This window comes from Pteropus alecto, unplaced genomic scaffold (genome assembly GCF_000325575.1).
Source record: "Pteropus alecto unplaced genomic scaffold, ASM32557v1 scaffold11, whole genome shotgun sequence".
In the NCBI taxonomy this organism is placed as follows: Eukaryota; Metazoa; Chordata; class Mammalia; order Chiroptera; family Pteropodidae; genus Pteropus; species Pteropus alecto.
Genome location: NW_006431956.1, coordinates 7893387 through 7917952, shown reverse-complemented (window position 1 = coordinate 7917952; position 24566 = coordinate 7893387). Strand labels below are relative to the sequence as shown.

Here is a 24566-nt window from a genome sequence, read left to right as displayed (position 1 = left end):
TATTTGATAATGATAATAAATGACTGTTACTGGTTTATAGATTTACTATACTCTATATCATTAGAGTGTGCTCTTTTTACTTTTATGAAAAAGTATGCTGTAAGACAGTATGCCATGTTATTCTGCTGGCAGCCTCATCCATCTCAGATTTACTGCATCCCTTAGTTGCCTTATTTCCTCTTGTGCTTGATTTAAACTTATGTTGTTTTGTACAGTAACACACTGTACAGAAGTAATAGGCTATCACTTATAGCCCAGGTGTGTAAGTACACTATATGATGTTTGCACAATGACAAAATCACCTAAAGATAAATTTCAGAATATATCCCCATCATTAAGCAGCACCAGCCTGTACTGAGATAATCATATGACGTATCCTTCATTTTGTTGTGATGGTGTATCCCATTGATTGATTTGCAGATGTTGAACCATCCTTGCATCCATGGAATAAATTGTAACATAATCTCCTTACTGTATTGTTGAGTTCGGTTTGCAAATATTTTGTTGAGTAATTTTGCGTCTCTGTTTATCAGGGACATTGGCCTGTAATTTGCTTTTCTTGTGGTGTCCTTGTTTGGTTTTGGTACCCAGGTAATGCTGGCCTCATAAAATGCGTTTGGAAGTGTTCCCTCCACTTCTTTTTTTTTTTTTTTTGAAAGTGTTGAAAAGGATTAATGTTAATTTTTTCTTTTAGTATTTGATAGAATTCACCAGTGAAGCTGTATGGTCCTAGACTTTTGTTTGTTGGGAAGTTTTTGATTACTCATTCAATATCCTTACTCGTCATTGAACTTTCAGCTTTCCTACTTTTTCATGATTCAGTCTTAGTTTCCAGGAATGTATCTACTTAGGAAGAATTATTTTAAATCAGTGTTTAACACTTCCATAATAAGAAGCTAGAAAAAGGAAAAAAAAAACAGCAATGAAAATAATGGTTGACTTGTCATCAGAAAGAATAGAAACTGGAAGACAATGGATTAACAGAATTAAAAAGCTAAAAGAAAAAAAACCTGGCAATCTAAAACAAAGATAAACAAATAAAATAGGAATCGAGAAATATTTTAAGGTCTGCAGGTCAAGAGATAAAATTGAGCAACTTTTTTCACCAAAAGACTAAGAGGAAAAGAAGATAAAATTAAACCTAAGAAGAAAAACATAATTTAAAAGTGAAAAATAATAGAGCAAGAAATGGACTAATGACAGGGAATATCAACAAAGTATAAATAAGGTTCTTTGAGAATGTTAAAGAACCTTATTTATACTTTGTTGATTCTACAAATATTTAAAGAAATTTATAGATAATAGAATAATGGTATGTTGTTAGTAATGTTTTGTCAGGTTACCCGAAAATGATATGAAATGGAATAATCCCTTCTAAAACACAACCTGTCCAAATTGACACAAGAAGAATTTTTAAAATTAAGTAGCCAATGCTTGTGAAAGAATTTTTATGTCATCATATACTTTACCACACACACACAAATCTCTATCCTACAATGACTTCAATGCTGAATTCATTTGTACATTTAAGGACGAAATAATGAAAATCTTACACAAACTAGGGAAGTAGACAAGACAAATCTTCTCATTTCACACAGCCACTATATTCCTAAAAATATAAAATCTAATAAAAATATTCCAAAAGTGGAATTGCAGACAAATATCCTTCATGATCATGGGTACAAAAATCAATAAGATATTTTAAAATCACAGCCAGCAATATATCAAAAGAATGATATACCATGACAAAGTAGGGCCCCCCCTCAACCAGGAATGCAAAATTAATTTCACATTCAAAAATTGATCAGTCTAACTCAATACATAACATAATGAAAGAGAAAAAAATCAAATGATCACTTCAACAAATATAGTAAAGTATTTGACAAAAGTCAACACCTCTCCTAGATTTAAAAAACAAAACAAAAAAACTATTCTTACAATCACACTAATTGTGAAATATTGAACTCTTATGATTGGGTGAAAAGCAAGAATAGGCACTTTTACCACTTTGTACAACAGTGTAGTTAAAGATTCTAGCCAGCATGTTAAGATAAGAAAAAGAGTTTTAAATTTCATAAATATTGGAACATAAAGAGTGAAACTATCAAGATTAGCAGAGAACATGATGATGTAGATAAGATGGAGAATTTAGCAAGGTTTCAGGATGCACGATCAATACATAAAGTCAGTTGTATTTCTATATAATAGCAACAAATAATTGGAAAATTAAATATAAAAATATACCATTTATAATAGAATTTTTAAAAAATACCTAGGAATTACTCTAACAAAAACTAAAATTATTGTTGGTAGAAAGTTCTAAATAATAGAGAAATAGATCAAGTTGATTTTATATCTTGTTAAAATGTGCATTACCCCCTAATTGATATTTAGATTCAACACACTTCTAATCAAAATTCCATCAGGCTTTTTTGAAGAAATTAGCAAGCCGATTCTACAGTTTATATGGAAATGCAAAACCATAGACTAGGAAAGAAACTCTTAAAGTAGTAAAGCAAGAGTAGAGGAATTACACTGCCTTATTTCAAAGGTTTTTAGATATTAATTATTCTGTATATTAATCTGGGCTGTTCCATAAACCAGCGATCCCAACCTTTTTGGCACCAGGGACCAGTGCTCCTCTGAGAATCTAATGCCTGATGATCCGAGGTGGAGCTGAGGCGGTGATGCTAGTGCTGGGGAGCGGCTGCAAATAGAGATGAAGCTTCGCTCACTTGCCTGCCACTCAGTTCCTGCTCTGCAGCCCAGTTCCTAACAGGCCATGGACTGGTATCCATCCGCAGCCTAGGTTTTGGGGACCCCTGCCATCAGTTATAAGAGTAGATGAATAGATCGATGAACCAGAGTAGAGGGTCCAGAATGTATCCACACATGTAGGGTGAATTATTTTTCTACAAAAGCACAACTCATTTCAGTGGGGGAAGTAAAGACTTTTCAAGAAATGGTGCTGGGATAATTGTCACTTCATATTGCAAAGTTAATTGGAGATAAATCATAGTCAAAAATCTAAAAATATACTGGAATAAAACATAAGAAAGTGTGTTCACAATCAAGGATAGTCAAATGCTTTTAAAAAATAAAAGATATTAACTAAAAAATAAAATTATTTGGACCTCATTAAAATTTAAAAATGTGTACATCAAAAGACACCATAAGACATATATTGAATTGTACACTTGAAATCTGTATAATTTTATTAACCAATGTTACTCCAATAAATTTAATAAGTAAAAAAGAAAAGAAAAATAAGTAGGGAAGCCCAGGCTTGGAAAATACATTCTTCACATATACCTGGGAAAAAAACTCATACTCAGAGTATCTAAGGGATTCCTGCAAATCAACAATAAAAATATGAACAACCCAAAATTTTTAAAAGGGCAAATATTTACACAGTACTTTGCAAATATATATATACACACACACACCACACACACACACACGTACAGCATATATACATACATCAGTGACCAGTAAGCATGAGAAAATTCTTCGTCTTTATTAATCAGTGAAATTCAAATTGAAAGATTGTATGAGATACCAGTACACACTCAGTAGAATTAAAAGACTAGCAGCACTCTGTGAGGATAAAAACAGTTGCAGCATTGATGATGCATTGTCACGGGGGGTAGGGGGGTAAAATGCTGTGACCCCTTTGGTAATTTCCTACAAAGTTAAACATTTAGCTATTCTGTATCCCAGTAATTTTACTCCTGCATATTTATGCAGAAAAAAAATCATCATCATCGAAGCAGCCTCATTCACAGTGGCCAAATCTGAGAACAACCTATCAAAGGAGAATGGAGAACATATTGTAGTATATTAGTACCACGGAATGCTATTCAGCAATGAAAAGAAATGACTGAAATATGCAAAAACATAGGTGAATCTCAAAAATTAATAATTTGTAAAAAAAAAGTAAGATACAAAAGAATGAATATTTTATGATTTCATTTATATTAAGTTCTAGAACAGTTACAATTAACTTAACAGTAGCATTGCTTCAGAAGCACACAGGAACTTTTTGAGTTATAATAATATTCTGGATCTTCTTTTGGGTTTAGATGATGTAAAGTCATTGAACTGAATATGCAAGATCTGTGTTTATAAATTATACCCTTTGAAGTATCATAAAATAAAAATGTATTAAAAATACATACAACTGTGTTCTACAGGATCATTGTGAATATATTTAATGTCACTGACTTGTACACTATAGATGATAAAAATGACAAATGTGTTATGTGTATTTTACTATAATAAAAAAATATATTTTATATAGTAAATAGTCATGAATTCACCCAATACTGATACCAGTGGTCAAAATGGAAAATAATTTTGGAGGGTGAGAGCACAGGAAACTTCACCATTAACCTGTAAGCTCCACCTTTTACCTGTAAACATCCACTATTCCCATTCATAGAATTTTCTTTAAGAAAAATGCCAAAATAATCACGATATGATGAGGAACCCTTGATTTCCCCACCTTTCTAACTCATCTATCTAGTAATAGTAAAATATTCCAACAGGAAAGAAGTCTAAATCTGAGCCAAACATATTTCCGAATCTTTGTCCTGCCCATTCCCTTCACTCCACCCCATTCCCATCACCCATCTCGCTTTGACCTCTTTGGAATGTCTACAGAGGAATCTGTAATTGACTCAGTGTACAGTCACCTGCACGTTGGAAAAATGTTTTCCTAACAGTTTGGCCAAGGAGTCTGCTGGAGAAGGGAGTGGCTTTTAGTAACCTTTAATGAGCTTCCAGACAGAACTCAAGTCCTCTCATTGGTGGCTCTGGTTGTTCTGACCCAGAGGCCCTGGAACAGTCACTTCTTCCATTGGCTTATACTCCAAAGACAGACCCTTGCCTCCTACGCCTTTTTTCTTTCTCCTTTCTTCTTTGCTTGCTTTTTTTCCTCCTCTCTTCCATTTTCTCCTCTTCTCCCTCCTCCTCACTCCTCCTTTCTCTTTCTCCTGGTCCTCCTCCTCCCTTGTTTCGAGGCCATTTCTCCTCTAGAAGTGACTCCGATTCCAGAGGGAGTAGCTGAGAGGCTGCGAGGCTGAGAAACCCTCCTGACAGCCCAGGAGGCCAAGAGGAGAGGGATGGAGTGTGAGACCCTCACAAGGGGGAGGAGATGCTTGCTTTCAGGTGGGAACCCGAGAAGGGAGGGTGAACTGGAACCCGCAGGCCTTCCTGAGAGGCGCAGTCCAGCTTCAGAGCGTGTCAGCCTCTGAAATTGGACCGAGACGACCCCGGATTGCGTGTGCCTTCGGGGCCCAGCAAAAGCACGTGGAAAGCCCTCGTTGGGGGAAGAGAACACCATCCGGGGCCTCAAATTACCCTGTACACAATTCAGAAACGGCATTATCTGGCAGAAACAAAACAGTAAGGAAGCACCAAAATAAAGAGATAAATTAAAAGGCATGAACACATGAAGGAAAATGAGCAGAAATGCCACACCCTATCATCACCCCCGAAGGAGCTCCCGATGGTAACGTCAACAAAACATATTAAAATAAGAAGGAATCGGTCCAACAAATGATATTTCTGTTCATAAATATCAGCCTTCATAAACTGACTTGGAAAGGGGATCCGAAGAGAAATGAGGAGTGAGGCACCATTCCAGAGATGCTTCGTCTTCCCGTCCTGCTCCTGGTCCCGCCCTGGGCGTGGGCAGGGCGAATGCCGCCCAATGGGAACAAAGAAGGGAGGACTGGGAATCTGCATTGCCCACACCCTGCTTGTAGGTGATGTGGCTAAAGAGGGACCCTAGTGTCGTGCGCTTTTCTCCGGATATAGTTCAGGATTGTTGACCCAGATCTTCAAAGCTTAAAGGGATCTCCAGGACTCAAAAATAGGACAGGACATCCTCGACGATTGGGAGAAATACATGACTTACAGATGATCTGGGGACTAGAACTGATCAGTAGTTTGGGCATGCCCTGACATTCAGAACTGCCAGTACAGTACGAGCTTTACACATCAGAGCGTCATCCTGGCCTCCTTGACTGTGAGCTTCATGATATATGGAACTACATCTCTCTTACTGTGTTTTTCCCAGTATTTTATCACAGGCCTAGCAGTGAGCAGAGGCTCTTGTTAGGATGTTCCGATGTTAATTAAATTGAACTATATTGAGATTAAGTAATTTATGCAAAGTCACTCAATCGAGTAGTACTCAGCAGAATTATATAATTAACAACAACAGCCGGTACTTAGATAACATTAATGTATACTGAGAACTATTTTAAGAATTCTGTGTATATTAACTTTTAAGACCCACTTTAATCCTATTTAGTAGATATATTTTAGGATCCTCATTGTACAAATAAGAGAACTAAAGCACAGAAAGGCTAAGTAATTTTCCCAGGGTCACAGGACTAGTAAGGGGATTGAAAAGGTATTCAAATGCAGGTAGTCAGGTCCCAAGCTATTAGCCACCACTTCCAGTTCACTGGGAAAATATTAAGGATTCATTACTAGATTTTTTCCTTGCTAGATGACTTTCGTTATACTGTGCTTTTCTCCTTTCTAAAATGCAATCGGTTCAGTTGGAACTACATCTTAACTTTGAATCTTCTCTTTGCAAGAAATCTCATCTTAAATATTTGTATTTGTTTTCATAACTGGTTAGGAGGCTAAGCATGGTGTTTATTTTTTTAAAGCATATAGAAGTATTGCTGAATCAAAGTGTGCTTTTATCTAAATGAGTAACTCTTTATGAAAATGAGTCAGTTCCATGTTATCCAGCTGAGACAAGACCAACGAAACTGACAGTACTTTCTCACTCTCTGAAGTTTTACTTAAAACATATTTGATTGACTTGCCAGTTATATTAAATTAATTTTTTCAAAAGGACTTCAGATTTTTCTAATTTAAATATGGTATATTTTGCAATTATGGGACACAATGTTTGGGATAACATACAAGTTTACCATTTCGCAAATGGTCTAGTAGTGACTTTTAAACCACTGGTTTCAATCAAGAATCTACTGCCTAAGGTGAGTGTTTTCCTGTTTGAAGGCCATTGGCATGTTTGTCGGAATACTAAACTGCATTTTCCATTCTACCCATACATATTTTTAAAGACATTAATTTGCTATGTCAGCATGCCAATTTCAGGTAAGTATCAAATATACACTTTACATCTGTGGTTTGATGAAATCAATATGTATAAAATCTTCTACTCTTAAATTTATTTAGACATCAATATTCTTTTTATCCAGATCTGTGAAAATTGTTATCTACTGAAGTTCAATACAGAGCATAAGGAGAATTTTCACAAAACAAGCACCATTTACTCAAATTTAAATCGAAGGAGATATACTAAGATAATATAGTCTTTGAAACAATTGCATTGTTTCAAAGTACACAGTGAACCCAGTTGGAGAAATCTCTCCACATTTTTAAGACGACTGATGCAAGGGGAAAGCATTTTAAGGAATTGAGAAATTTGTTCCCTTATGGGACGAAATATCCCATTAGTGCAAATGTGGCCATGAACTCTATATGAGGTGGACCTGAGGTCAAAAGCAGTGCAATCTGTAGAGCTCAATTCACCCACATTCCAGCAATATCGTATATTGAAGGCATCCATGGACTCCTCCCTTCTTGTCACCCAGTGCAATTTCCTGGAGGTCAGGATTGCTTTAATTGCACTTAAACAAAACCAAACACAAGGCAAGCACTACTACAGTGATTATTCGTTTGCGGACTATAGGGCTTTCTTTGAGCAATATAGATAATCTACACAGAAAGTGCCCGCATTATAATAAACAGAGATTGTATCAGACCCTGTATCTTCCATTCACCCTCCAGATCTATGTAAACTCTCCATCTTCTCCATGGATGCAATGGGAGGTCAGCCTGTAAGGACCACAGCAACGTGTTGGCCTGCTCTGTGGCTCACTGTTGGGTTGGCCAGTCCGGAGCCCCAGCAGGAAATCAGGAGAGAGGGGAGACAGAGGAGTTGCCAGGGTGGTCATGTCCCTCGACAGAATGTCACAGTTTTCCTCAAACCACACGATTTTCTCCTTCCAACTTGCATTACTCCGTCTCCATTCTTCCCTTTGATCTTAGCCCAGGTACTGCAGTATCTCTTGGAATTTCCATACACACTGATCGCCCCCTTTTCTGTAGTCCTTTTATGAAACATACACCTCCATCCCAGGGAATTACCCCAATTCGAGGGTGCCATTATGTTCTACCTGGGGCCCTGACTTATAAAATTAACATAAGAACAAATATTTTAAGCTCTCCAATGTAATAAAGTAGCTTCTAGAGGTCGTGTTCAAATTCTTCTGTCTAGCAAGAAAGTATAACCTCCCTTTTGCTTGTAAACAGTTAAATACATGTTAACGAAAATAACCAAAGAACTTAGTACATCCTTCCTTTATCCTTTACTGGATAAGATAAATGACTTGATATGAACTTCTGACTTAAAAGACTATCGTTCATTTTTATTGAGCACCTATTGTATGTCAGAGCCATGGAGATGGACAGTAGAGAAGAAATAGCCCCTGCCTCTAAGGAGCTCAGATGTATAAGCTGATAATTATAATGCCATGTGACATATATGATGATGAATAAGAGAAGGAACATTATAAAAAACTCAGTCTGGGGATACATGAAAGTTTCCTGCAGATAAAGAGGTTTTTGCTTTGTTTTTTTTTGGTTTTTTTTTGTTTTTTGTTTTTTTTCCCATCACAGTTGAAAAAAATTGAACCGTTTTTATTCCCTGGAGGAAAGGAACAAATTCCTGGAAGAAATGCAAGAGTAAGAACAAAAATTAAGGTTTAAGCTAATTTCATATTTTTTTTTTTTTACAAAAAAAAAGAAAGAAGTACTTAAGAGATACTTTTTGTTTACTTCGATGATGAAGGGTAGAGCTATTTAAATTATTAAAATCAGTTCAAGTGCTGCAATCCAGAAGGATTGTATCTCAACCTCAGGATTTATTATCGCTCAGCCATCTGTGACCAACAGTCCCTACAGAATTGTTCCAAATTTATTCTCCAAAGTTAAATCTACGATAGGAAAAAAAAAAATACTGGCACCTTTTTAGTAGGTGAACATCTGGATTCATTATGAACTGGTAAGAACCAGATACCTGATATTTTAAATTTTAATGACTATAGGACTAATGTGGAAATATATTATTCCATTGTAATAAAGTTGAAAGAATTAATTAAATAAACTGGAAGAATGCTGAAAGTAGTTAAAATACCAAAAGGCCTCCAAAACTGCAGAATACAGTTTTGAAGATTTATTTGTAAAACAGCAGGCTATGGGGGGCGGGAAATATACGTTCACCTTAGGATTTGTCATCCCCGATTTTGTTTAAATTGAAAGATTAGTAATTTTAAAGTTTTTCTTGAAAATGCACTTTAAATTGGAATGTCTGCGAATTAGATAATATGCATACAATATGGTTGGCAGAGGGATAGAGTGGCCCCCATTTTCAGAGAGCAGGATATTATTATAGAAAAATTAGTTATAGCCTCCCTCAGACTGAGGGATGAGGAGCGTGAGGAGTTATCAGAAGCACCAAGCTGAATCTGCTGCCAGCAGCCCAGAACGCTTGGAATATCTATCCAAACGTCCACTTATCCATGGGCCGTGAGTGCTTCTTCCCAGTTCACCAGAAGTGTCAGTGCAGATGGACGTGTGGTTCCTCGTCTTTAAATCTCCTTTGTAATCAACAGTGATGGCTGCGCCTTACTGTCTTCCATTCACCCTCCATATCCACTCTTATTTGTTGCCTGCAGAAGGGTGGAGGAAAGGGGTCTGTCTGTCCAGGCCACAGAAATAGAAGCAAAGCAGGACTCTGCTGCTCCCTCCCAGAGTGCACATGGAGACTGGATGTTTGTGTCTCCCCCAGAGTCATGTTGAAACCGAATCCCTATTTGGCATTTGGAGGTGAGGCCTTTGGGAGGGGATTATATCATGAAGGTGGAACCCACATGAACGGGATAGACACCCTTTTAAGAAGAGACCCAGAGAATTCCCTGGCCTCCTTCACCATGTGAGGACGCTGTGAAAGGACATATATGAACGTGGCAGTGAGCCCTCACCAGACACTGAATCTGCAGGGGCCTTAATCTCAGACTTTCAGCATCCAGAACTGTGAGAAATAAATTTCTGTTCTTTATAAGCCACCCAGCCTATGATATTCCATTACAGCAGCCCAAACTCTTACAATGTGCCTTGACCCCCTGAGGTCATCCACCCAGGAGGACTGGGGATTAAGATGCCAGGGGAGGGTAGGTCTCAGCAACAGGCAGCAAGAGGGCCAGGGGTGAAGGGTCCCATGTGAGAAGGTAAACCCCGGCCTGTAGCTTCTGATGACCAAGGGCAGAAGCAAGGGGTGCTCCAGCGGTCACTTCCGGCTTTGCCATCAAGAGCTGTAAACATCCCAAGTTCCCTTAAAAGACAATGGGATTACCCGCACATTTGCCCCTTTATATGAGTTTCGGTATAATTTAGCAAGAATTTCTAAAAGCACTCTTACTAGATAAAGTGTATGAACTTTCTAAGGTCTATAATATCCATAAACCCTAACCAAGATCCTTTTTAGAAAGAATGTACCGATTTCACTCCCACCAACAGTCTATGAAGTATTGCCAGCTGTGAGTAGTATCATTTTTAATTGTAGCTGATAGGTGAAGAATTGTGTCACATTGTTATTCTAAACTGTGTAAGTCTAATGAGATTTAAATTGTTTTCAATTTATAGTCACTTGTGAGTGTGCGTGTCAGTTGTTTTAGACTGCTGTTCTTTTAATTGGCTTTATCAGTATAATGTCATCTCTTTACATACCAATGTCACGTCATGCTGAGTATAATGGAACTTAGTCATAAGGTTGTCTAACAAATGACTTTCAACTGTTTGAGAGAGGTTTTAGAGACTATACAGTATTGACATTTTGACAGAGGAAAATTATGAATGTTCGCTCTATCTTTTCTAGGTTAGTAAGTCAAAAAGTTTAAGAAATTTGTGTAGAAATGCCCTAAGTTTAGACTACAGTAACCAGTTTAAAATATTTTTGATTAAGTGTACAAAATTTATTTATTCAGTAAGATTGCACCTGCACAACCCCTTTCTTTCCCTTTCAGAGGCAAAATATGGTAATAAACTCTTTGCTCTAAACAATGAGTAGTATCTATTACCATCTTTTTATAACTTATGTCTTGATTCAATACAAAATGCAGCTCTAAAAATAGTATCTTTTTTTTTTCCTTGTAAGGAATCCATAATCATTTTGCAAGAGAATTTTCTCAACCACCGAATGTTTCTTAACAACTCAAACAGATATTTTAAGACACTTAACTATCTTTCAAATGTTCCTTCTAATTTTTATTGTTAAATCCTGGAGCTTCTCAGTAGCCCAAAGTTCTTTTTTATAACTATTTCCTTTTTTAGAATAAATAAAAATTCACTGTCAACACATTAGTGCAATACTAATGTAGATCATTTCAAAGCCATTATTGTGTTTAAAAGTAATAGTCTTTCATACTTAGCCACATATTACGTTTGACCCTTTCATTAATTGAGCAACCACTATGAGCTGTGGTTATGGATATGAACAAAACAAAAACTCTACAAAGTGTTTATGATTAGGGTTACCAGATTTAGCAAATAAAAAAATAAAATGCCTAATTAAATATCAATTCCAGATAAACAAATATTATTTTAAATATTTCATGGGACATCTTTATACCAAAAAAAAAAAAATCATTGTTCATCAGAAATTCAAATTTCACTGGATGTCCAGTGTTTTATCCAGCAAGCCAATTATGATATAGTAGAAGAGTGAAAAATTCATTATTTGTTCTAATAAACTTGTTTTAGTGCTATAAAACAGAAACTTAAGCAAATTCTGCAAACTGAGAGGTGGGAGATCAGAATATTCATTAAAAAGTTGTTTCTTAACTGGTTCTCCAGCAAGCAAGTCAGAGTTAGATAGATGATGACCACTGATGTTCCAGAAAAGGGAGAAAGCATGAGTAAAGGTGGATGGGAAAGAAAGGGCCAAAAATATCTTGGTCTGTAGTTTGTTTTGACTGGCAAAGAAGTTTGTACTGGGAGATAGGTAAAAAGGAGTACCGTACATAACATATGTAAAAGTCTCAAGTTATAAATTATAAAAGATGTACCACGTTAGATCTCTAGGATATTAATTATAAATTCTAGGGTATAATAGTTCAATAATAATATGCTGAAGGTTGGTAGTGTTATTTCTGCCTGGAAAAAAAAGGCTATCTCAAGAGTTATAGCTCCCTCTACTGGCTGAAAGTAGAAAAAGCCTCAGTTGATATCAAAGATAATGGTTTAGACAAAGAACGGACATTTCATTATAAACTATCCTGCAATATTGGCAGATTCTTGGAGTATCTTCTTTTGAGCTAAACAATTGTTTTATTTTTTTTCTGTATGCTACGAGGCAGACACTTATCAGCGACAAAAAAGATTTTAAAAATTGAAGGATTCGTTTGAAGCCACTAAATTAAAAAATATTAAATCGCTTAAAGGAGATGCTCCAGAGTTCTTTCTTCCTCACCACAGCTGTCATTTCCACATAATGTGACTGAGTGTTGGGGTGAACTGTAAATCTATTACTTAGTACATATTCTAACCACCTAAAAGAGAGTGATGCATAAATATGACTCTCCGAGCTTGTGAAAATACTGTTTCTATCCCAAATCCACTAACACATAAGCTCCAGAGGAAGGTCTTGCCAATTTGCACTTTTAACAGTTGCCCCCAATACTTTTTCGATGCAAATCTTCCTTAATAAATTAACTAAAACTCTTCAGTTGCTAACTTGTTGCTGCACAGCTGACTCCCAATTATCCCCAATTAATTAGCATCACCTGTTTAACAAAAGGGACTAGCTCCCTATTGTCTGTTAGATCAATTCCAAAACCTCTCTCTGGCAGGAAGTCAGGCTCTCCACCAGCTGGTCTTGTGTCATCTGTTCACATTCATCCAAGGCCACGTTCCAGCGAGGCGTCTGTCTCATCCGTCACCACTCCTCCATGCTTCTCCCTGCAGAATGATTACTCCTGCAGGACAATGTGACTTCACTTCTTTTGAGTCTTACCTCAAGTCTCAGCATCTGCTGTACTGACTTCTACAGCATACTGTGGTTTTAGACTTGCTCCTAAATGCCCTGTAGTATTTACTGGTTTCTGATCGATTCATAAGCCAATCTACGTGTGGGCATCCCTGATCCACTCTAGGTGTGGTTAGTTCATCTGAAAAAAGCCAACATGAAAGCAGTAGAAATGCCAAGTAAAAATTAGTAAATATTCTTTTAAACACATCAGAGACAACATTTTTCAAAAGTAAGAGAAATAGGATATTATCCAAAAATTTTAATAATTTAGTATGCCAGGCATATTTGACACACAACCAAACAGAACTTCAGTAATTAAAATAATAAATGTGTTTGCTACAGCAGAAGCCCCCAGAATATTCACACTTTAAGGCTATTGTGTTCATTTCTTTGAACATAATTTTTATGTGTAATTATGTCTCTGCTGTGTTGATCTAGAATATCAAGCTCTTCTGATGATGTCTGTTATATTCAGCACTGAATTTCAGTGCATGAAATGTGGAATATATCTAATAATAGTTGACTTCTTGATTGGAACTGACTGATCAGGCTTGAACCAAGCACTCTTACCTAGTTCACAAGCATCAGTTTGATAAGGAAGCACCTATGATCTATTAACTAAGTAAACAAACCAAAACAGAGCAAAACATACATATCCAATTTATCTGAGGAGGTTGCATACTAGTTGTCTATGGTTGCAAAGCAAATGACCACGCACGTAGTGGCTTTTGACAATACCCATTTGTTTTCTCACAGTTAGGAGGTCAGAAGTCTGGGGTGGCATGACTGGGTTCTCTGCTTAGGGCTGAAATCAAGGTGTTAGCAGACTGGTCTAGAAGAATCTAGAATAATCCACTTTCAAATTTACTTAGGTTTTGGCAGAAGTCAATTCCTTTGCAGTGGCAGGACTGACATCCCCATTTCCATGCTGGCTGTCAGCTGGGAGCCGCTCTTAGCTCACTTGGATTCTTTGGCATGTGGTCCCCTCCATCTTCAAAATGAACATCAGTGCATCAAACGGCCCTCAAACTTTGCATTTCTGACATCCTCCTCTTCTACCAATCAGTGAAAAGTTTGAGCATATATTAATTCAACAAACATTTATGGCACTCCAACTATGTACTAGGTGCTGTTCACACAAAGATTAATAAACCATGGCCCTTGTCCCCAAGGAGATTGACTTATGAATAAAGCTTTACTGGGATGAGTAAACAGAGACTCTATAAATACAGTGTGGCATAAAGGAAGGAGAGATGGTTCTGAATCTCGATGGAGGATTTAGGTGGGTAGTGGCTTAAGATGATATCTAGCAGCAGACCAGATCACTGAGGGCCTTGCATGTCAGGCTAAGGAGGTTTCCCTTTATTCTGTAGTTGAGGTAGAGCCATCGGTAGTTAGTAAGCAAGAGAATGACCTCAGATTTCTCCAAACACCTGGCACCCAGACTATGAAATCATCACTAGCAATATATAGTACAATATCAGCTACAGCACATGCAGACTGACTGACTCACTATTATTGTTAGCACATTTAGAGGAAGTGAATTCTAATGACCTAGTGGCCAAAAATGTTAGTGCAGCTTTCAGAGGAAACTAATTTATAACCAGATCGTCGGCATAGGCACTGGGAAAAATCTGACTTAGCCTGGCAACCCCTCCATCACTATTCTGTGACAAATTTCTGATGTACCATAATCTACTATGTCATACTTCCAAAATTCCATGACTTTCCCACCCACCCCTCTGCCAGACTTTTTCAACTACCCACAAAAAAAGGTTTTCTTTTTTAGGTTTTACAGACTAGAATTAAAGCTTTGCACGAACTTAAAAAAAAAAAAAAAAGCACATTCTATACCTGCTGTTGCTTCCTGAGAAAAGGTTACAGGAACCTCAAGTAAATTTTAATGAGTTAGATTCTTAGGTGTCAAGTGATTTATGTCAGGAAGCATTTGAGATTTTGTAGTAAGTGCATGGTTGACATGAATTATCACGTGGGTGTATGCCATTGCACATACATCGTCCTCTTATTTTAAAGAGTAGCCAAGTTTACAGAAACGGAATAATTTTTAAATGTCACTGTTGGATGTCTACTAACGATAAAGAATTAAGTATGTCGAAAATCAAATTCCTGCTTCCTAGATGTGACTCATCATTAAGTTTCTTCTTGTCGACGAAATGCATTGTTTAAAAAAATAAACTCTCTGGGTATTGACATTCCCAAAGTCTAGTTTTGCCTCTTATCATTCACTCCCTAGGTGGGTACTTAGCCTCTGTCAAGTAGGAGTTTGGACTCATCCTTAGTTTTCAAATTTTGCATCCATCTATAGTGATAGATAAGAAGAAAAATGTTAAGTACCTCCCTCCCCAATATCTTCTATACTTGTGTACCCATCCGCATCTCCCTCATGTTACCAGACATGCCTCATGGGGAGTTTACGTGAAATTTCAGCTAGACTAGTCTCCCCGCCAGAGTGGAGATTTCCATCAAGGTCCATTCTAAGGTTCCCGAGCATCCAAGATTCCTGACCTCCTAGAAGACAGGTCAACATTTTTAAGTAGAGAAGATCAAAAATCAAAATATTAGTAATAATTTAAAGGAGCACGTTCGTATCACTATAAAGTAATGGGAAACTTTAAAGCTTCTAATAATTAACTTCTGAAATACCTAAATTTCTCAAGAAGAATTTTATTCAGACAAAAAAAAAATTTTCTAAGCACTTGCTATATGCTGGCATTATAGTAGGCGTGGGAAATAATAGTGAGCAAGCCACCTTGACCGATTAGATTTTAACTTTGGGGTAGGTATTGGGAGTCCTGTCTGATTTTCAGATACCAACTGGTGATGACGAACTTTTTCCGTTTTGATTTTTCATCATTTTTTAAAAATTTTATTAGATATAATTGACGGAAAACATTGTGTAAGTTTAGGTGTGCAATGTATTGACTTGATTGATGTATGTTGCGAAACAATTCCCACCATAGCATTAGCTAATATCTCCATTACATCACATAATAGCCATTTCTTGCTTTTGGTGAGAAAATTTAAGATCTACTCATTCAGAAACTTTTGCGTATATGATACAGTATCGTTAACTACAATTACCGTGCTATCCAGATCTCTAGAACTTACTCATCTCAGAACTGGAAATTTGTACCCTTTTGACCAGTATCTCCCCATTTTCTCCATCCCCAACGCTAGCAATTATCCACTTTTTTGCTTCTATGAGTTTTTTTAAAAAATATATGTTTTATATGTAAGTGAGATCATACAGTATTTGTCTTGCTCTGTCTGGTTTATTTCACTTAGCGTATTGCCCGCAAGATCCATCCATCTTGTCACAAATGGCAGTATTTGCTTTTTCCTCCTTTCTGACTAATATACCATTTTCCTCTTTATTTACATATTATTCTTTATCCATTCATCTGCTGACAGACACTTAGGTCATTTCCATATCTTGGCTATTGTGAATAAAATGAATTTCCCAACCAGATGCTGTGTCTTCCTCCTCTGAGGAATCCAATTGGTTTTTGCCTTTCTTAGAGCCCTAGCCCATTCTTCTTCATATTCAGATTGTTTATGGAATTGTCCTTTTAATCACGGCTGTCCTGCCGACACAGTTCACTATACCTACTCCACCCCCGCATACCCTTTTATGAACTAAACCTGAAGTGGGGACTCTGTTTCCTCTGCGGCCCTCAGCACAGGTGTTAAGGAAATTATTTGTCGAAATGTTTCAGTTAACTACATTGGATTGTCTGTGACTTCAGTGACTTGATGAAGAGTCCAAGTGCATGATGGGAGGAAATAGGAGAGCTGTGAAGGAGTTTTGTTTTGTCTCACAGCACCTATTCCTATGGTTTTGTAGAGTTCCAAAAGAATCTATTATTTTGCCTTTCCCAGAGTTAGCAAAATTGTCAAATAAAAACGGAAAAAAAACTAAAGCCCATTGAATAGTACTAAGAAATGATATATTATTTTCTAATACAGTATTAGAAAATGGATTTTCTACAATTTAAGTATGTTTTGTCTTATTCCAGGAATCATTCCCAGAGTCAGTTGGTATCCACAAAGCTGGCCAGGCAAATTTCTGTGAAATAAGGCCCCTGCACAGTTTTACGGGTTTGAAAAGTTTACCTTTCCTTGCCGTAAAAAAAATAAAATAATTGGATAATTTTTCTCAACATATATAAAGATTTTTAAATCTTCATTTAAATACCAGCCAAGATATTGAATATATAGGAGAATCTGAGAGAATTGACAGACACCTTCTGGAACATTGGATAATTAACAAACAGTCTTCAAGAATAAAATTCAGTTCATTCGATCTATGAACAGGGTCCAAATTCACAAACGTTTATTACAAACTAGAACACCTGTCTGTCTTTTGGCTGGGTATCTGCTGTCTGGCAAATAGCTTCTACTCTTGCTACCAAGCACTAAGGGAGACGAGTGCTTTTCTTGGTGGTAAATGCCTAATCTTACATTTCGCATGAGGTATAGACTATTGAAAATAAAAATATAGCTCCCACTCTGAACCACACTCTACCATTCTAACACCCACTCCCTGAATATAGATAGAATCCTCATTGCATCAGCAAACATTTTAACAATGTCTTCTTATCACTTAATTCTGTAACTATTGATAATTATTCGCATTTTGAAAGAACCTCTACCAGGGCACTGTTAGCTTAAGCCTTTATTCAACAATTCCTGGCAGGAGAAGGCTTCCAAGAGATGCGTGCCACCCCTTAGGGAAGAAGATGGGCTGTTTTATGAGTCTCTAGTAGGAGAGCATCCCAGTCACCTAGTGCAGCTAGGGCCGGAAGTAGAGGAATCTCCTTGCGGGCTGATAGTCATTGTTTGGGCAACTCGATGTTATCAAGAGGAACACTTCGTGGGCAAGTCAAATGGAAAGAGAAGATGAAGAGGGACAACTGTCTGGGACAAAGACATGCAAATGCCACAGTGGGGGAAAAACTCAAATCTGGAATCCTTTACATTTCGCAAAACAAAATAAGAAAATTGGCTTTTAGCAACATACAACAGCAAAACTCCACAGTAAGTAGACAGCTTCTAGCTCGGTATATTTTATCATTTCTAATAGTGGATTTTGTTAAACTCTAATCAACTCCAGCTAAATAGAGGATATTAATTTTTGTCAACATTTTGCAAAATGATGGAGTTACTTCTTGGCAGAAATCAATTTCATATAATGGTTACACTAGGTCTTTGTGATTTGAAATAATAGTAGCCTTGGTTACATGATTTTTGTAGGTACTTCTGTTTTGGTTGCCATGTAAACTACAAAATTAACTTCTAGGAGTTTTATAGACTTCATGTAAGCTACGGAATTAACTTTCATGCATTTGTGTATCTGCTAGTTCATTTTTTAAATAAATATTTATTAACCCACTATTATAGGTAAGGCATTTTGTTAAAATATTTTACAAAATGAAGTCTTTGGGAGGCTTTGATCCACTTAGAATAAATTAGAGATAAAACTGAAACATGTTAGCAATGTTACTGAGAATTCTTGGTACCAGATAAGCATCTCTATGTTTGCTTTCCATATCATAGATTTTAATTTATTTTCCAACTAATAGATTTTTAATCATTTCAAAAATCTAGAAAAACAGATAAAGTGCATTTTAAGATTATCCAGAATTTCACATTCTGGTGATAAATAGTATTGAGTTCATTTTATAGCTTTCAGTCTTTTCCCCATACTTAAAATGTTGGCTCAGAAGGATGCTGTGTCTGTCACCAGAGTCCCTTGGTATGTTACAGTGCAGAACGCAGTCATAGGAAATGGAAACAGATAAAAAGGAAGCGAGACTGTAGTCCCACAAGCCTATTCTCACCTTTGTTGTTTGTACTTTTGGTGCCATATCTAAGACCTCATTGCCAAGACCTCTCTTTTTTCTGCTAAGAATTTTGTAGAGTCAGGTCTTACATGTACGTCTTTAATTCAGTTTGAGTTGGGTTTTGCGTATGGTGTAAGATAAGGGTCCAGTTTCAATCTCTTACACGTAGATATCCAGTTTCCCCAGCACTGTTGTTGAGACCGTTCTTTCCCCATTGTGTTTTCTTGGCACCCTTGTGAAAAATCACTTGACCATTGATCTATATGTGTTTTTATTCTGATACCATTCTGTTTTAATTACTATAGCTTTGTAACACGTTTTGAAATCAGGAAGTGCGATGCCTCCATCTTTATTCTTTCTCAGAGTTGCTTTGGCTATTTCAGGTCTTGTGTAATTCCATATGAATTTTAGAATCCTTTTTTTGGTTTCTGTAGAAAAAAAAAAAGGGGGGCACTTTGATTTTGATAGGGATCGCATGAATCTGTAGCTCTCTTTGGGTGCTGTGAACACTTTAACAGTAGTGGTCGTCCAATCCATGAACATGGAGTGTCTTTCCATTATTAACCAGTCACAGAAGGACAAATACTAAATGATTCCATTTATATGAGATATCTAAAATTGTGAAACTCAGAAACGGAGAGTAGAATGGTGGTGGCCAGGGGCTGGGGAAAGGGGATATGAAGCTATCAAGGTTCAATGGGTTCGAAGTTTCAGTGATAAAAGATGAGTGAGCTCTACAGATCTGCTGTACAACTTTGTGCTGTGGTTAGCAGTATTGTATTGTGCACTTAAAATTTTGTTAAGAGGGCAGATCTCATGTTAAGTGTCATTTTTTTTTTTGAAAAGAACACCCTTGAATGATTAACATAGGAAAGGGCATTGAAAGAATAAAATAGATATGGGATATGAAAGAAAAGGTGAAAAGAAAATGTAATAAGAGAGTTTGGGTAATATGGAAAGAGGGATGATAACGCAGTGATTATCAGCTGTGGGGTATGTGTGTATTTGAGGGAGAAGGGAGGAGGGGGGCAGAGAGAGAGAGAATGGCAACAGAAGAAACTTTAAGAAATGTGTGCCAAGTATGCAACTATAAAGAATTAAATTGCTTTTCAAATTCTTGGAGGATGTCACACTGCTATTTATTCGAATGAAGAAAACCAATAGGTGATTCAGCTTCATACAAATAATATTTACGTATTTTCATATTATATCTGTGGGATTTCTGCCTAGCTATATTCATTCCCCTTTTCCCAGTGATAATATCAACTCCCCAAACCTAGGATCTCCTGGCAGCCACATTTGTCTGACACAAGTCTAGTCCTCTAGCTATACTTAATTAATGTTATATTGTTCATATATTCTCAGCCCCAAGTCTTTCCATGAATTTAGAATTGGAATTTACAAAATTTCAGGTAGTTCCCAGATATAGCTGGACTGTAATATATAAAGATGGGAGTCCCAGGATAGACATAATTCATCACATGGATCACGGAATAAAGCATACAGGAGAGAAAGATGAGCAATAACGAATGCTGGGAAATTTTTAATATGCTGTTTTCTAAGAAGTTTGTCCAAAGAAGTAGTCTTGAAATCCTTGAGACATCTTTTTTATTTTTGTTATAAATTCCTTTTGCTTTGGCTAGATCAAGTTGGCTTCTTCCCTTTGCAGTCAAACACATGCACACACATGCGCATGCACACATACACACATTCAGTAACCTGCTATTTCTCATTTCATAATCAAAAATATTTTTCACATTAATAAATATAGCTTTACCACATCTACATAAATTACTGCATAGTTTTGTATTAATAAATGCCCCATAGTTTATTTAAACAGTCCCTATTTTTATACAACATTTGCTCTCAAAAAACAATCCTCACACATATATCTTTGAATACTTATTTGATCATTTTCTCAGGATAGGTTTATAACAGCATGCATGCTGAGTCAAAGAGTAGGTACTTCTTTTAAGACTCTTGAGACACGTTGACAAATTGTCCAAAATATATATAAAATTCATGAAAAATTCTATAAAGATTTAAAATTGTCAGTAAGAGGGGAAACAAGTATCTTGTTTAAGTATAAATGGGGTCAAGTATATGGTGATGGAAATTTGACTTTGGGTGATGAACACACAATGCAATATACAGATGATGTATAATTGAATTGTATGCTTGAAACCTATATAATTTTATTAACCAATGTCACCCCAATACATTTAATTAAAAAAAAATTTTGTAAATAAGGGTAGTTTTTTGATCCCTAGAGTAGTAGAATATTTACTTACATATTGGTAATTTTATTTCTTACTTTGTTATTTTTATATGTGTGTATTCTTAACTCATTTTATAAGGTTATATGGTTTTTCTTCACTGATTTGTAAAATATTTGTAATATAAAAATAGTAGATCTTTGCTTTAGCGTGTGTGTTACACATATATTTCCCTTTGTTATTTAATGTTTAATTTTTTGTATGGTGGATTTATGGCCATTTTCTTTTATATTTTTCTGAATTTATTATATTGCAATCTTTATATTCTATGTTTCTTTTGGAATTATGCTTACAAATTCTTCTGCATTCCAAGGTTATATAACCATTAGTTGGTTCTCTTAGTTTTTTCAGAGAAATAATCATATGATCATCTCTGTGCTATGACATTAAACTTTCTTTGTTGTTTCTTTTTCCCCTTTTCTTCCTTCCTTCCTGCTTGTCTGCCTACCTGGCTCCTTTTTTCTTTGTCTAATTACATTGCATTGACTAGAATTTCCAGAACAATAGTAAAAAAGTTAAGATAGATAGTAGGCATCATGTGTCTTGTTCCAGACTCCAGTGGAAAAGCATCTGGTGTTTTTCTGTTGAGTAAGATGTTTAGCAATTGGAAACTGGGTGGGTGCAATTATAATGAATAGTAAGGTTGGAGAGGCAGTTAAGTGGGCCTGATCCATAGAGCGTTATGGAGATGGGTTAGAAGAACATAGCACCCCTAGAAGTAAAATGGGTGGGCAGCCAACATGCTATTACTCAATCTGTACGATCAAAAGAAAGTGTGGAAGTTGAAGGCAGTTGCCCCAATTAAAAAAAAAAAATGCAAGAGACTCTGAATAGCCAAAGAAGCCTTGAGAAAGATCAAAGTGGGAGGTATCACAGTCCCCAATTTCAAACTGTACTACAGAGCTACAGCAATCCGAACACGGTACTGGCATAAAAACAGACACATAGATCAGTGGGACAGAATAGAAAACCCAGATATAAATCCTTACTTACATGGTCAATTAATCTGTGACAAAGGAGGCAACAATATACAATGGGGTAAAGATGGGCTCTTCAATAAATGTTGGGAAAAATGGAAAGATACATGCAAAAACATGAAATTGGACCACTTTCTTACACCACATATAAAAATAAATTCAAAATGGATTAAAAACTTAAATGTTAGACCTGAAACCATAAAACTGCTAGAAGAAAACATAGGTAGTAAACTCTTAGACATCACTCTTAGCAATATTTTTTTGGATATGTCTTTTGGTCAAAGGCAGCAAAAGAGAAAATAAAGGAAAGGAAAGCAAAGGAAACCATCAACAAAGTGGAAAAAATGAATGGGAGAAATTCTCAAATGGTACTTCCAGTAAGGGGTTATCCAAACTATATAAGGAACTGATACATGTTAACACCAAAAAACACCAAACAATTCTGTTTAAAAATGGCAGAGGACCCGAACAGACATTTATCCCAAGAGGGCATACTGATGGCCAACAGACATTAAAAGATGCTCAACATCACCAATCATCAGGGAAATGCAAATCAAAACCACGACGGGGTAGCACTTCACAACTGTCAGAATGACTGCCATAAAAAAAATCAACAAATAAAAAGTATTGGTGAGGATGTGCAGGAAAGGGAACCCTCGTACACTGTTGTTAAGGTTGTAAATTGGTGCAGCCACTTGTGGAAAACAATATGGAGATTCTTCAAAACATTAGAAATAAAGTTGCCACATGACCCAGCAGTACCACTTCTGTGTATTTATCTGAATAAATACGATTTAATAAAAATGACATCTGTGGTATTCTGTACACTGCCTTTGTCCTCTAAAGTTAGTCTAGGATCCAATACTTTCAGTGCAATTTTTGAAAATTTATCATAATCGTGAAGTGGGGATTGTTATAGAATTGTATGATAAGAATCAATGAGAATAAATCTGAAAATGAATTTGAACCATAGACATATGCTAATAAATGAGAATTACATATTAAAACTTATAGTAAAAATGATTAAAGACTATCTCTTAGTTTATGAATAAAACGAAACAAAAAGTGTCCAGAGTGTTGATGATGTTATATAGCCCCTGACTTGGGTTTCCGCTCCCAAATTAATTATATTTTGTCTGAACTGAACTGAATTTTATATCTATTGATCTGCTCATCTAATTGATGCAAAGGATTTTAAATGTTTGTTTCATTTATTGATATTTGCGATTTTTACTATGGCTAAGAAACTGTATCATTTTCAGTTTTTTCTTTCCCACAGATCATCCATGTCAACCACATAGGACTAATAAGCTTAGAAGAGCTGGCTGTTCCAGAAATCACTGAGGAGAATCACCAGAAGCCTCTAAGAAATCTCTCTGTGGGTGAGTTCCAACTTCCTGTTACCGTCTTCTGCGAACATGCTGCAACTCTGACGGCCACCCTTGAGGAAACAGCTTAGCCAGTTTACATAGTGAATCAAAGGCAGAACCAGAAAAGCAGTGGAGCTTGGTGTTATCCTCTATCTATTCCCCATATGCCAGTGCATGTGGAGTTACACATTCTAAGCCGACCCTGCACGATTTGCTGCAGCATGAAAAGGTTCTCCACAGTGGCGTAATTTCTGGGAATACTGAACTACAAACAAATCTCTTGACAGAACTGTGACCAATGCAATAGCACCTGTCAAGGAAAACAAACAAATAGGCATTGAATATTGTCTTGCTTTTCTCAGTATTAAAAAAAAAAAACAACAGTATTTTTACAAATTTAAAGGATTGGTATTTTGAAAATTATAAAATTAAAATGAGAACTTGTGATGATCTAAAATATTAAAGCACATATTTATCCTGTAGATATCAGAATATATAGCTACCTATTTTATATTGCATTTTTGGTCATTCATAGCTTTGTAAACAAAATAGCATACATACGTCCTGCAGTTTCTAGAAGTACGATATCCATTAGAAGAATCCAGCCAATTTTGTTCTGCAACATAATTTTAACAATATAATTTTTTTTTAACAAAAGAAACCCTAAAATGAAAGTTATTTATGGCGCAAAAGCAATGACAGAAGCCTCTAGAAAAGGTGACAGGCTTATAGATACGTCTACTCCAAATGACCACCTTTTACAAAATCCGAACTATAATACAATGGCACCACCTGTTGATGGAATGGCAGAATTGAAATCCTAAAATTACAAACAACAAAATATTAACTATTCATTGGAATTATAAATCAAGATATAGAACGTAATTCATTGATCATTGATTACATGACATCAGCAAGATGGTTAGATGGTATTAATTTGC

The 24566-nt window shown here is 36.2% G+C and overlaps 1 long non-coding RNA gene across 2 annotated transcripts in view; it reads left to right on the top strand.

The window, feature by feature from the left end:
• Positions 1-23640, top strand: part of LOC107195323 — a 435673-nt gene extending 412033 nt beyond the window's left edge. For both annotated transcript variants that reach the window (XR_003044793.1, XR_003044794.1), the window contains one exon: positions 23535-23640. This is a non-coding gene — a long non-coding RNA (uncharacterized LOC107195323). The remainder of the gene's footprint in view (positions 1-23534) is intronic.
• Positions 23641-24566: the final 926 nt, after the last annotated feature.